Genomic DNA, 12,939 nt, shown 5'->3' with positions numbered 1-12,939 from the left:
GAGCTGCCTAAGAAATACGGGGCCCTATATCATGAGGACATAAAGATGCCATGTATAGAATCTAAGACTGAATTCTTGGCAATAGAAAGCTATTGAAGCAGAGATTAACATGAAGAAACGTGTACCTGTGAATAATCACTGAAGCTATGGTGTGAATCATAAATTGAAGACAGAGATCCATTTAGGCTAAGAGAAGGCAAAGCCAAAAATTAGGTTTGCCAGAAAGGAGCAATTGTTAGAATCAAACCAGTCTGACTTTCTTGTTGCATCAGATATTAGGAGTTACAGGGGAAAGTGTCAAGGTTGACTCCCAGATTTTCAGCCTATATCCCAGTCTACTTCATTCTAAGAACACTCATAATCAATTGAAAAGCCTCAGGGTTACCATCCCTTAGAGCCTTGCCAATGTTCCAGCTATAAAGCTACTAGAAACAAAGAAAAAAGACACTAAGGAATACTTAATTTTAAAGGAATACCCTGCTTTTCTCATCCCCAGATCCTGCATAATATTTGCCAGCAGAAAAAAAAAAAAAAAAAAAAAAAAAAAAAGAACCCCAAAATGGCAATACCACTCAGATGGGGTTTTAAATAGATCTATTCTTACTTGTGTATGAATTCTAAATTAGAAATTAGTGCCTTAGGCCACTTAAAACTTAATAAAAGTTTCATTTATTTATCTTTTAATTTAAAAATCAAAAGACAGATTGGTATCATTAAAATGAAGAAAGTCAGGATAAAGCATGCTATTTAATTTGCTAAGAATCATTTTAATAAAGGAATCTCAAATACAAATGGTAAGCTATCTACACAGTCAAAAAGAGAAACATTCAATCCAATGTTAATTTTTTAGTCTTGCCAACTATCAAGTGCTAAAAGAAATGACAAGTGCTCTTTCAACATGTTCAGTATTATTAATTTTATGTACCTTTCTTTAATGTTTCAGTTCTATTCAAGACTAAAAACAGAACATGAATTTCATTAAGCATATATGACAGTAACTTCATTACTTATTTCTAAATTTATTAACTTTAGAAACAGAAAAGTACATGACCCAGCAAAACAAGTGGTAAAATTATCAAATATTCATTTTGAACTCCATTTTATTTTCCTCTACTAGAGAACAACAAATTTTTCTTTATCACTAGAAGAGATCTCTCACAACAAAAAAATATTACAAAGTGAAAAGCATAGTTTAAAATATATCCATTTTTCCTGGACGTAAACACACATAGATGACAATCTCTAAAAGAGCAAGCATCCCTAAGGAAAAGTGAGCACAGGATAGAAAAATACAACAACAAACAAATAAGATGTTTAATATATTTTTTAAAATACCTGACTGGTAAAACTTAGCTCCACATAATCCTCTCAATTGGGTTGCAGAACACAAAACAGTGATCTTCCAAGTGCTCCAAATCAGATGACAAACCACAAATGCGTAACTGGAAAAGATGCAAGATCATCTCTCCACTCAATTAATATCTACCAGGCGTGGCTTATGGCTGAAGAGAAACTATTACACATCCTAAGCAATGACCAAACTGAACACAATGCTGTTACTCGGTCTTAAGGACAGCATTCATAAAATACTTTCATTAGCGGGAGATTCCAACATACTAATTTGTATATTAAATGGTGAGCTCATAACTCAAAACTCTAATTAAGTAACTAGTGGATATACTGGTACTTCTACTTTTTTTAAGATTGCTATCTGGTAACTATAGTCGACTACAGGGACTAAATGATGTAAATTACTACAGCACAAACTTTAAAAACAATTATAATTTCACTCTAATAAACCAGACTGAGTAAATATTTATAATGTTCAACTTATTCCAGTGGAATACTACCATTTTTTTGCCTTTTCAGGCAACTTTATTTCACCACATATTCTCCTCAAGAAGAATACTCAAGTCACCATGAAAATGACAGAAAACTATTATTGGACAGAAAACTGTAACATCAAGATGCAGATTTTAGAAAATCATAAAGATTAGCCAAAATAATTACCAACAAATATATCCAAACACATACGTCTATGCTTACAGTTTTATATGACTCTTCACCTCAGCCTAAGTGGTCTTGTTACCACTGTTCGACGATATTCCATCACTCATTCCTCCTGTCTGAAACGTCCCTACCATTCTGCTTACTCCATCTAAATTCAACTCAGACTTCAAGGCCAATTTGAATCTCATTCTCCATTTGAAATTTTTCCTGGCACTTCAGTTCACAATGATTTATCTTTTTCTTCTAAATTTCATTAAAAGCAAAAGTATTAGAATAGCAAGTGGTTTGATATTCTTGGAAGAAGGAAGGCCTTCACAATGAAGACCCATCAGCCATGTCTGACCAGATAAAAATTAACACATCTGAAGCCCAAAACACACGAAAAGCAAAGTTAAAAGACAAAGCATTCCTGGAAAAAATACAACACAAGACTGACAAGAGGCATACAATGTAAATATATAAAGAAGCAATTCACAAAGGGAAAGAAATCCAATGGCTAATCATTACCGATTAGGAAAATGTGAAATAAATAACAAGGTACATTTTTCATGTATTGTACGGAAAAACTTTTAGAAAGATGATATCCAATGTTAAGAGGGCACAGAAAAAAAGGACACTCTCATACATTACTGGTGGGCATGTAAACCGATACAATCATCTTGGGAGGGCAATTTGGCAGTATGTATCAAAAAGTAAAACCCTTTTACCCAGCAGTTTTATTTTTACTGTTACCTACAAAAGTACTCCTGAGACTGTATATACACATACGAGGATGTACAAGGATAGAGCACTTTCCGTTATCATCAAAGCATGGCACAATCTAAACGTCCATGTAGAGAAAAGGGAATGATCAAATAAATTCTAATACACCCATAGTGTAAACTATTTCCAAGCTATTGCAATTTTTTTTAAAGGCAGAAAAGAAGGCAGATTTAGATCTGCATATAACTACCCACAACATACTGCTGAGTGAATAAAGCAAGTGACATAGGCAAAATCCATTAGGAGTGGAGAGGGAACAGACCTTAACTGGCTTTCTGGAAAGAGACAGGGATAGAGACAGACCAGAAACAGGCATGAGGGAACTCTCTGTGGTGCTAATAAGTATGTTTCTATTGATAATGGAGTCTGAGTTACAAAGATGTATGAATTTGTCAAAACTCAGCAAATGTACACTTAAGATTGTTGCATGTCAGGTATGTAAATTTACCTTTAAGAAACTGCAAACCAATACTGAGCCCTAATTAACAATATGTATACTGAATTATGTAGAGGGAAAGCATACTGATGTCTGCAATTTACTTTGAAATGAATCCCCCAAATTAATAACAAAGTGGATAGAAAGATACATGAACATGTGCTGAAATTTGTTACAATGTTTTTTAGGAATCTAAATGATAAGTATTCAGATGTTACACAATAAAATTCAATGCTTCTGTTGGAAATTTTCAAAATTAAGTGTTGGGGAAGCAAATTATACAATAGTTTATATAACATTTTTGTTAGAAAAAATATGTGTGTATGTGCATAAGTAATTTCTGCACAAGTGCAGGAAAAAAAGACTGCAAGAAAACAGACCAACCAAACTGTTCTCAATGGGCTGAGAAAGGAGTAGTGAGAAGGAAGGCTTTCAAATATTTATGTGTTCTTCTAAGTTTATCAACAACCATGTACTTCTAAATTCTTTTCAAATAAAGATAACCTAAGACACACTAAACTTACAAACAAAATGTTTAATTTAGGCCTCTTTGTCACTATATATTATCCTTATAGTAAATGCTTTTAAAATTATTACTTTTAAAAATGAAGTACGGAAGGATTTCCTGTAAAGCCATGTAACACTTACGATGTTTCCCAAACTTATTATTTACAGATTATTTTCTCTACGGAAAAGTCTTATTTAAGAAAACAGATTTGGTTAAAACTTAGTATAAAACTTTTAAATAAACATAAAGTAACCACATTTGCTAACTGACAATTAAGTGCATCTAAGCATAAGACTCCAAGGATACCATGGCACATAATTCAAAAATATATCATCACGTAAAATCAAAAAGCAAACTTACCACTTGCAAATTCACTGAGGTGTGCTGTAATTTTTCTGGCACCAGCATTTAGAGATTTTTTTTTGATTCATTTTTTTTCAATTATATGCCACCACATAGATCTCTCTTCAATAACAGTTTTCCATGAGGACCTATTAATGGTTTAAGAAACAATGATTTCTCACAAAGACAAAAACGATAAGCAACTAAATATTCTAACTGTGAAAATGCCAATTACAAATGTCTTAAATTTAGAAATAACAACAAAAAAATTCAACTCCATTTGATTCTGTGCTTTCATATCCCACCCATCCCTTCAGAATTTGCATTTGGTTACCATTATACATGAGAGTCTCTCTTTCAAAATCACCCACTTCCCATAAAATCAAATAAGCATTGTATGTTCAGTATTTGGGCTCCATTACACACTTCCTTGGCCACAAATCGCAAAATAACAATAGATTCTGCTAGAAGTATATAATCACAATTCATAAACAAAGATAAACAGCTTAAAATGGAAGTTTTAATTTAAAATGTTTTAAGACAGTTAATCCTCCTGTAATGAAACCATTAAGAGAGTCAAACATAAGTCAGTTTCTACAATTCAGGCTTAAAAATATATACTGTAAAGTCCTGTATATAACATATACCGATGCACTATTTTATTAACTCAATCAACATTTAACTACTATACATACTATGCTTTAACACAGGGTATAGATGAAAAAGAGAGACTCTATCTTCAATGGAGGCAGACTAGCAAACAGACTAGACCAGTAAGACAAGTTAAGAAAGAGGGCAAGGGGACAAGACTGTTACCTCATATGGTAAGGATATTGGTTCATAGGTCATATTACAAAATTTATTTCTTAACGGTACATAGCCATCAGGAAAAGATTCCTGAAGACAACAAACCCTGTAAGTTAGCTAGATGAAGAATGGAGACTCTTCAGACCAAGAGAACAGAAAAAGCAAAGGCATAAAAGCAGGCAAAGGAAATCTGAGTAAACTGAAATAACAAGAATCACTGCATATAGAATGGGGTAAGATGTTCATCTTTTTGACCACAACCAACTCTAATAAATTTTATAACATTACTAGTACACACAGATATATATGACTAAAAAAGTTTAATGAAGTGATATTTACCCTTACTACATATGACACACGCTGATATTGCTATTCTATTTTTTCTTTTTTTTTTTTTTTTAGACTGGGTCTGACTATGTTGCCCATGCTGGAGTGCAGTGGCTATTCCCAGGTGCGATCATAGCACACTGGGCTCAAGCATCCTCCTGCGTCAGTCTCCTGGGCCGCTGGCACTACAGTTGGGTACCACTGCAACCTATTTATTTTACTTTAATAAAAATGTGTAATACTGGTCATAGCCTACTAAACCGATTTCATGACCCACAGGTAGATCCTCAGATTGAAAAACACTGTTAAACCATGCCATGAGTTTGGATTTCACCTTGAACACAGTGGAAAACCACTGAGGGATTTTAGGCAGTAAAACGCCATGATCAAATTTGCATTTTCAGAAGAACGGACACAATCTGAGGGCTGAATTTTGGTGGACTGATAAAGCACTGAGATTGAATACATGCAACCAGGTAGACTGACTGTTAACCCGGCAAGAAATGATGAGGGCACATGGGGTAAGCACCCCAAAAATGGTAACTGACAAGGGGAATGGTGTGTGTGTGTGTGTGTGTGTGTAAGTGGGTGGGGTAGTGACACTTAAGACAGGAGGCATACTGAAAAAGGGCAGATCTGGGAGAACTTAAATAAATAAAACTGATAGGACTTAGTGATCAATTGGGAGCAGAGGGCGGACTAGGATGGCTCCCAAGTTTCACATTAGGATCTAGGTGAAGGGTGGAACCATTCTCTAAGACAGGAAACAAAGGACAAGTTACAAGTGTGTTAGGTGTGCTGGTTACCACAGCAACAGCAAACTATTAAATACTGAGAATGTAAAAAACATATCAAAATTATTACCATTACATTTCTTTTGCCTTTATACATTTGTGGGGGGCAGGGAACTTGTATTTCCTCCCAAGGTCAACTTCTCTATGGTCCATAATTGTTAGATTGTCACATGAACTTTGTTTCTACTCTTAACTTTTTAAGCTAATTTAAAGTGGGCTCCTTGGCTGCACCTTTGCTTTTTAGAGACTGAACACAGAATTACAAAGTTAAAGGCTGGGTACAGTGGCTCATGCCTGTAATCCCAGCACTTCGGGAGGTTGAGGTAGGAGGATCATTTGAGGTCAGGAGTTCAAGATCAGTCTGGCAAACACGGCAAAACCCTGTCTTCACTAAAAATACAAAAGTAAGCTGGGCATGGTGGTGTGTGCCTGTAATCACAACTACTCAGGACGTTAAGGCACGAGAATCGCTTGAACCCAAGAGGCAGAGGTTGCGGTGAGCAGAGATTGCACCACTGCACTCCAGCCTGTGCAACAGGGCGAGACTTCACCTCAAAAAAATAAAAAAGTTAAAGAGCTGCTACCCCAATGGCAAATAAATGAATTCTTTCAGAAAAAAATTCAAACAGAATTAAATGTGGTACAACAAAACGTTTTGAAACATGGCCAAAACAATAATGCTGCTAAGTCTATGACTTGAGAGTGGCTTCCTAATGTTTCAGCAAAACAGTAGTTTCTATCAGTAACGTTAGCAGGTTATAGCACAGGTCAATCACCCATGAGTCAAATCCCAGTCACTCACTGGCTTAAAAACAAGAAAAATCCTACTTTACATTTATAGTTATTAGAGCTACACTGCAGACACAGCCTCTGAAATGAGATTCATATTTTAGTATTAGATAAACACCACCACTGCTAGAAATCAAATCTCATCTATGTGTAAAAGTAATGCTGGGCCAGGCACCGTGGTTCATGCCTGTAACCCCAGCACTTTGGGAGGCCAAGGTGGGCAGATCATCTGAGGCCAGGAGTTTGAGACTGGCCTGGCCAACATGGTGACACTCTGTCTTCACCAAAAAATACAAAAACTAGCCAGGCATAGTGGCGCCCGCCTGTAATCCCAGCTACTCGGGAGGCTGAGGCATGAGAATCGCTTGAAGCTTGAACCCAGGAGGCGGAAGCTGCAGTGAGCAGAGATCACCGTGCCACTGCATTCCAGTCTGGGAGCAAGAGCAAGGCCCTGTCTCAAAAACAAAACAAATAAACAAAAGTAATGTTGGGCCTAAACATCCAAAAAATTGGAATAACAAAACAATTCCAAAGTTTCAAAACTAGACGTCATTAAATATTTTTGATATGCTACACCTGAAAGAATACAATCAACAATTTACAAGCTAAGTTTTCAAACACACCAAATTTTTTTTTCCACAGTGCCAAGAGAAAATGCGTATTAGATGAATATATGAAATTTTAAACTTATTAATTACAGCCAACAATGAATTTAGAAAGCAGAGCTACAGCTAAAAACATATTTATAAAACTTTTTGACTTCTGATATCATTCTACTCTGAAAACTGGTCAAGTGTAGGCAGTTAAATAATTCTCCGTAAAAATCATGCTCTCCTTGCCAATTAGGAATTCAATTTTTTAAATATCACATAGATATTCAGTTGATTATCAACAGATCAAAAAATTAATCTTCTACAGATGTTAACAGAGAAATTATGACACAGTCTCTTATTCACTTTCCAAGCTTTAGTTTCTTTTCAAGCTTCAGTTTGACCATCTGTAAAATGGAGATAAAAATGTCAACTTATACAGTTGCTGTCATGCTTGAAAGAGAAATTGCCTGGCAAAGCAGCACCTCCAAAATGCTAACTTTACAGGGCAGTGAAGGAGAGAGGAAAGGAAGGGAAAGTGAAAGGTAAGTTTTACTTCTAGTTTTACAAACTCCAGAATGAAACAATGTTTCTGGGTCCCCATCATTAAAAGTAATGAAACGGTTTAACAATACCCCAGGGCCTGCTCTTGCCCGTAATCCTAACACTTGGGAGGTGAGTTCGGTAGGATTGCTTGAGCTAAGGAGATCCAGAGCAGCCTGGGCAACATAGCCAGACCTAGTCTCTAGTTAAAAGACAAACAGTGGTGGCTCATGCCTGTAATCCCAGCACTTTGGGAGGCCAAGGAGGGTGGATCACCTGAGGTCAGGAGTTCAAGACCAACCTGGCCAACACGGTGAAACCCCATCTCTACTAAAAATACAAAAATTAGCCAGATGTGATGGCGGGTACCTGTAATTCCAGCTACTCAGTAGGCTGAGACTTGACCCCAGGAGGGAGAGGTTGCAGTGAGCTGAGACTGCCCCACCGCACTCCAGTCTGGGCAACAGAGCAAGACTCTGTCTCAAAAACAACAACAACAAAAAAAACAAACAAAGAGAAAACCAGCTGGGTGTGGGAGCACTCATCTGTAGTCCCAGCTTATTGGGAGGCTGAAGTGGGAGGATTGCTTAAGCCAGGGAGATGGAGACCAAGGTTGCAGTGAGCTCTGACTATACTGCACTCCAGCCTGGGCAACAGTGAGACTCTGTCTCAAACAAAAAACAAAACAAGCACAAGAAAAACAAACGCCCCGTTATCTACTTTTCTAAAGTCTAAACAAGTTAAAAAAAAACTTCAAATATGAGAGCCCTTCAGCTAGTATTACACTAGCTGAAGTTGTATTTCTACATGTTGGCTGGGGGGGGTCTTTAAGCAGAAAACCAAAAATAGAGATTTGATCTAAAATAGAATGACTGAACTAGGCTGGGCACGGTGGCTCACGCCTGTAATCCCAGCACTTTGGAAGGTCGAGGTGGGTGGATCATGAGGTCAGGAGATTGAGACCATCCTGGCTAACACGGTGAAACTCTGTCTCTACTAAAAATACAAAAATTAGCCAGGCGTGGTAGTGGGCGCCTGTAGTCCCAGCTACTCAGGAGGCTGAGGCAGGAGAATGGCGTGAACCTGGGAGGAGGAGCTTGCAGTGAGCCGAGATTGCCCCACTGCACTACAGCCTGGGCGATAGAGCAAGACCCCATCTAAAAAAAAAATAGAATGACTGAACTAAAGCCCCTAAACTAAATCACTTTCAAGTAAAAGCAGGACTGGTGAGCAAAGAAATAAAGTGTGAAAGAAAATCAGTACTTGATTTCAGAAGTTAATAAAGAATGTATAATGTAAGCAGGGATTCTGAATCAATTGCTGAGTTTTCCAGGAAGACTGTAAAAACGTGGGTGGACAAAGTGTCAAAGCATAACATACGTGCATGCACCACCAATAGTTTCAAGAATCCACTCTGTAGACTAAGTTTTAAAATTACATTCTGGGCAAAACTGAGCATAAGCTGTTGCTCTTCTCATAAATTTGCTTTTGTGTTTACCAGTCTCATGAGTAAAAAATAAATACAAATGACTGTATTAGTAGTACTACACTGAAGTATTATTAATACTGTTAACACTATCCTGTACTAGCAGTACGAGTAGTATTAGCAGTACTAGTAGTGTTAGTACTGCTAATACAGGCATTTACCTTTATTTTTCCCTAGTTGCATTAACTTGCTTTAACTTTAGAGAAAGTAGGTAACTGGGGCACTGTTTTTTATGTGTGTTTGTCTGAGACAGGGTCTCACTATGTTGTCCAGACTGGAGTGCTGCAATCAGAGCCCACTGCAGCCTCGGTCTCCATTCTCCCCAGCTCAAGCTCACTTCATTAGAATCTTCTAACAAAAGGTAAAAATAGCTTGGGAGGTGTGGGGCGATACGAATTAAAGACCACCAAATATTGTTTCAGTCAGTACAAAATGTCTCTGTGGGAGTTTTCATTTAGGGAGATAGGAGTGGGAAAGGGGACTGAAAGGGCAAGATTAATTGTAGGATAGGAATGGGGATGAAAAACAGATAACTTTTGTTCCAAAATCAGCAGAAGGAAAAACCTTCAGATACAGTAAAAGTCAGAAATGAAGAGGCCCAGGCTTTTCCTGGGTATGAATCAAGTATGTTCTTCTAAGAAGGAAGGGGAAGCCTGCTACTTACCTTCTAGTACCCACTGCACCAAGAGAGATTGGGTGGGGTGGCGGGTAGGAGACTAAATTAGATTTCCTTCACACCAGGCTTTACCAAAGCAGGCATGATTTAAGAACACTAACACCATAAGAAAAATCTCTCCTCACCTGCTTGCTGAAGCTGAAAATCCTGCAGTAAGTGAAAAAGTTCTTCATTCTGTAATTACAGATAAAAAGCTTAAAATCAGAAGCCTGGTTGACATCACACTTGAGCATTTTATATTAGAATTAAAAAAAAATTCTTCAGTGAATGGTAAAACACCTATTTTACCCAACCTGCCCTTTTGTAGAAGGAGCAACACATAGGTTAAGAGAATCTCTGAAACGGAGAAGAAGGTGAATCTACTCTGAGAGAAATAGCAGAAGAAAAAGCAGCTTGAAAGGCAGAAGGCAAACTTCAAAAATGTCACAATTTTACCCAGGTTAGATCTAAAGGGCGAAACAAACACATAAACTACCATCATACTAAGGTATTTTTGTTCAGGGAGCTATCAATGAGCAGTGATGATTCACATGTCTATGAAAATGTGCTTTTTAAACTAGTCTGACTTATCAAGAATTCTTAACAAATCACTTTCAACAATAAAAACTGGTTTAACAATTTCACCTGTATTTTAAACTTTAATGAGTTATTTAAGCACTGATTATTCTACTAGATGCTAAATTGCCTATTATAACTAATGTATGTGAAAAGTTGAATCTGAGCCCTAATGTTTTACTAAAACAACATAAAAGGTTACATTCCTTAAAATAAAAGTAAAACTGAATTTAGGGAACAAGCTCTTGGCAATAAAAACAGCCTTTCCTCTGCCTTCCCTATTTTGCCTGGTAGTACTGATACTGCCACTGTGTCACCTCCTATGCTAAAAAAGTTTTCATTGAGTCACAGTCAATTACAATTCCAGAAAAACAGCTCCATGGAGACATTACTCAACTTCTCAAGCAGTTTCTTCACTAAACCACTATATAATAAGACTAGCACGAGGACAAACAGTTTGCTCCTTTATTGACCTTCTCACTCTTTTCCTCTCCATCCAAAGAGGATTTCGGGAAAATGGCTTACGGATGGCAGCAGCTTGCATTTGTTACTATTCACTATAACAAGTCCCTGGATTGTAACTGCAGAGGCCATTTAAGTCATGGTCTTTTTCAAGCTATATGTGGGTCACATTTTATAAAAACCATTATTTTATTCATGTGCTTTTCCATAGGTTCTGAATCGGTCATTACGAATTAAAGAAATGAGGCAGTAGGCAAATAAGAAGTACAAATGTTACGATTCATTGATTCTTATTTCAGAACTTCCTGTTAAGCTGATTATGTGTCTGCATTTTTAAACGCTTAGATTTATCTTATTAAACAAAGCACCTCATAGGCAAAAGTGACACAGTCCTCATCATTTCTTTAAATGATGTTCTATTTCATTTATTCCAACTACAGCTTCCCAAGTATGTTAACAGAAATCTCAACAGTGTGAAAGGATCTAATAGAATTGTTTCCATCGAAAATGATGAATTCTGGAAGAGTACTACACCAAAACAATTATGGAACTATATATTTTAACTTGTATTTTGATATAATTTTATTAATACTTCGTATATGTTTTTAACGTACCTTCAACACGTTAAAGGGTCTTATATTATTTAAAAACATACTATTTTCCAAGTAAGCATGGAGAAGCTAAAATAAGCCTTAAAGAATTTATGATGGTATACAGAAAATAATATGGGTCATTGCCCTACCCATGACCCCACAGCTGGATAGTGACAGAAATGGGACTAGAATCTAGTTTTTCTTTCCATGACACCAAATCTCATTTGGTTTTCTTTCCAGTTGATTTCTCACCTCAATTCTTCAAACATCTTTTTGCTTTTAAGAGATGGCACAACTAAGGAAAAATGGAGCATCTCTCTGAATTTTATCTTTAAAATAAGTAAAATCTAAAGAGTTGGAAGAATTTAATATTACACCAAAAGCCTTTTAATCCAGGAACGGCACATGCTAAGCAGTCATCAAATGGTGACTGCTATTAATATCATTCTTACAAGGAAGGCAGTGAATTTTTAAAAGTGTACATATTAGCATAATAGGTTGAGGACCTATTTAATACATCTTTTTAAATTGCACTTAATTATCGTTGGTCGTCTTTGGACTGTAACTTTACAATATAATTTATGACCCGCCCACAATGACCTTGATTTTTTTTTTTTCTCTTGTACTTTCAGGGGATGCTATATTGCAATATTTTAAAGTAATAATTGGTCATGTCCTCTCAGCCTGATAATACAGACAACCACCCTGACTCTCAAGGGCTCTTAAAATGTGACACACACATAGCTTGAAAAAGACCATAACTTAAATGGACTCTGCAGTTACAATCCAGCGACCTATTATAGTGAACAGTAACAAGTGCAAACTGCTGCCATCCGTAAGCCATTTTCCCGAAAACCTCTTTGGATCGAGAGGAGTGAGAAGGTCAATAAAGGAGCAAACTGTTTGTCCTCTCTGCAGCTTCACACCAGAAGTCTGGAATGAATGAATAGCTCTGGAATAGCACAGAGAAACCAGGGATCCCAGTGTAGGTCTCCAGACGGGGGTGCGGAGACAGAAACTGTAGTTTACAAGCGAGAAACTCAGGAAACGGATTTTTTAAAAATAAATAAATAACTAGCCAACACCGTCTCGACTACAGCAGGAACCCCTCACCGCCAGTTTGAGGGAGGGGCACTTAGCAAGTGGCTGCAGCTCTAGCAGAAGACGCTCTGAGAAAGGCCAGGCCTGGGGCGGGGAGGCACCGAGAAGCCCGGGGTTCCAAGCAGAGCAGGTGCAGGGGGCGTGCAGGGACAGGTGAG

At 37.2% G+C, this 12,939-nt stretch overlaps 1 protein-coding gene across 2 annotated transcripts in view; it reads right to left on the bottom strand.

Moving 5' to 3' along the window:
* Positions 1 to 12,825, bottom strand: part of ZDHHC21 (zDHHC palmitoyltransferase 21) — a 74,681-nt gene extending 61,856 nt beyond the window's left edge. Inside the window, exons 1-4 of one of the 2 annotated variants that reach the window (XM_017867180.1) lie at positions 12,794 to 12,825; positions 10,196 to 10,244; positions 4,077 to 4,207; positions 1,336 to 1,442 (exon numbers count right to left, since the gene is read on the bottom strand). The gene's annotated coding sequence lies outside the window, so the exon portion shown is untranslated. The remainder of the gene's footprint in view (positions 1 to 1,335; positions 1,443 to 4,076; positions 4,208 to 10,195; positions 10,245 to 12,793) is intronic. The other variant, XM_017867179.1, reaches the window with a different exon arrangement.
* Positions 12,826 to 12,939: the final 114 nt, after the last annotated feature.

Source organism: Rhinopithecus bieti, unplaced genomic scaffold (assembly GCF_001698545.2).
Source record: "Rhinopithecus bieti isolate Rb0 unplaced genomic scaffold, ASM169854v2 scaffold_3067, whole genome shotgun sequence".
Lineage (NCBI taxonomy): Eukaryota > Metazoa > Chordata > Mammalia > Primates > Cercopithecidae > Rhinopithecus > Rhinopithecus bieti.
Note: the sequence above shows the minus strand (reverse complement) of the source record. Positions and strands in the feature narration are given on the sequence as shown.